At 45.2% G+C, this 2,500-nt stretch overlaps 1 protein-coding gene across 1 annotated transcript in view; it reads left to right on the top strand.

Annotated features, from left to right (window-relative positions):
- LOC110513258 (voltage-dependent calcium channel subunit alpha-2/delta-4-like) overlaps positions 1-2,500 on the top strand; it is a 78,281-nt gene that overhangs the window by 74,585 nt on the left and 1,196 nt on the right. The window lies entirely within an intron of this gene.

Genomic DNA, 2,500 nt, shown 5'->3' with positions numbered 1-2,500 from the left:
AACCCCTCTCATCAACCCTGCCCTCTGAACCCCCAAACTAAACCCCTCTCATCAACCCTGCTCACATTCCCCTGAACCCCCAAACTAAACCCCTCTCATCAACCCTGCTCACATTCCCCTGAACCCCCAAACTAAACCCCTCTCATCAACCCTGCTCACATTCCCCTGAACCCCCAAACTAAACCCCTCTCATCAACCCTGCTCACATTCCCCTGAACCCCCAAACTAAACCCCTCTCATCAACCCTGCTCACATTCCCCTGAACCCCCAAACTAAACCCCTCTCATCAACCCTGCTCACATTCCCCTGAACCCCCAAACTAAACCCCTCTCATCAACCCTGCTCACATTCCCCTGAACCCCCAAACTAAACCCCTCTCATCAACCCTGCTCACATTCCCCTGAACCCCCAAACTAAACCCCTCTCATCAACCCTACTCACATTCCCCTGAACCCCCAAACTAAACCCCTCTCATCAACCCTGCTCACATTCCCCTGAACCCCCAAACTAAACCCCTCTCATCAACCCTACTCACATTCCCCTGAACCCCCAAACTAAACCCCTCTCATCAACCCTGCTCACATTCCCCTGAACCCCCAAACTAAACCCCTCTCATCAACCCTACTCACATTCCCCTCTACCCCCAAACTAAACCCCTCTCATCAACCCTACCCTCTGAACCCCCAAACTAAACCCCTCTCATCAACCCTACTCACATTCCCCTGAACCCCCAAACTAAACCCCTCTCATCAACCCTGCTCACATTCCCCTGAACCCCCAAACTAAACCCCTCTCATCAACCCTACTCACATTCCCCTCTACCCCCAAACTAAACCCCTCTCATCAACCCTACCCTCTGAACCCCCAAACTAAACCCCTCTCATCAACCCTACTCACATTCCCCTCTACCCCCAAACTAAACCCCTCTCATCAACCCTACCCTCTGAACCCCCAAACTAAACCCCTCTCATCAACCCTACTCACATTCCCCTCTACCCCCAAACTAAACCCCTCTCATCAACCCTACCCCCTGAACCCCCAAACTAAACCCCTCTCATCAACCCTACTCACATTCCCCTGAACCCCCAAACTAAACCCCTCTCATCAACCCTACCCCCTGAACCCCCAAACTAAACCCCTCTCATCAACCCTACCCCCTGAACCCCCAAACTAAACCCCTCTCATCAACCCTACTCACACGGTTTTCATCTCAGCGTGTTGATTGGTGAATAGGCTCCTGTTGATGACTTCTCTAATCAGTGTTATAACCTGAACACCCAGCCAAGCAGCGGCACTCCAGCATTTTGGAGTGCGAATACTACTTACTGTGCGTGTGTGTGTGTGTGTGTGTGTGTGTGTGTGTGCGTGCGTGCGTGGTCTCAAGTGTTTGGATGGTGTAGCTAGGTAACCAGTCGACCCAGGGGTTGCTCTGACTGCAGAAACACAGCTACTGGGCACATTTCACACACACAGGAAGGAAGTTGTGTGTTGTGAATGTTTCATGACCACTGTGCTATTCTGTTCCCCCCCATCAAGAGCTCAGCATGTGAAGCAGAGAATGCCTGGCCTCACCAACAAGACAAGGAATCAAATATGCAAGGGTGGGTGTGTGTGTGTGTGTGTGTGTGTGTGTGTGTGTGTGTGTGTGTGTGTGTGTGTGCCTGCTATATGACTGTTCTTTGTGAATTCACAAAACTCAGAAGAGGACTGGTTAAAGGAAGGCTATTTATACAGTATGTATCTATAGGATAGGGTTTATACAGTATGTATCTATAGGATAGGGTTTATACAGTATGTATCTATAGGATAGGGTTTATACAGTATGTATCTATAGGATAGGGTTTATACAGTATGTATCTATAGGATAGGGTTTACTGGGTTTATACAGTATGTATCTATAGGATAGGGTTTATACAGTATGTATCTATAGGATAGGGTTTATACAGTATGTATCTATAGGATAGGGTTTATACAGTATGTATCTATAGGATAGGGTTTATACAGTATGTATCTATAGGATAGGGTTTATACAGTATGTATCTATAGGATAGGGTTTATACAGTATGTATCTATAGGATAGGGTTTATACAGTATATATCTATAGGATAGGGTTTATACAGTATGTATCTATAGGATAGGGTTTACTGGGTTTATACAGTATGTATCTATAGGATAGGGTGTTTACAGTATGTATCTATAGGATAGGGTTTATACAGTATGTATCTATAGGATAGGGTTTATACAGTATGTATCTATAGGATAGGGTTTACTGGGTTTATACAGTATGTATCTATAGGATAGGGTGTTTACAGTATGTATCTATAGGATAGGGTTTATACAGTATGTATCTATAGGATAGGGTTTATACAGTATGTATCTATAGGATAGGGTTTATACAGTATGTATCTATAGGATAGGGTGTTTACAGTATGTATCTATAGCATAGGGTTTATACAGTATGTATCTATAGGATAGGGTTTACTAGGTTTATACAGTATGT

Source organism: Oncorhynchus mykiss, chromosome 15 (genome assembly GCF_013265735.2).
Source record: "Oncorhynchus mykiss isolate Arlee chromosome 15, USDA_OmykA_1.1, whole genome shotgun sequence".
NCBI lineage: Eukaryota > Metazoa > Chordata > Actinopteri > Salmoniformes > Salmonidae > Oncorhynchus > Oncorhynchus mykiss.
This window is presented reverse-complemented; position numbering and strand designations above follow the sequence as displayed.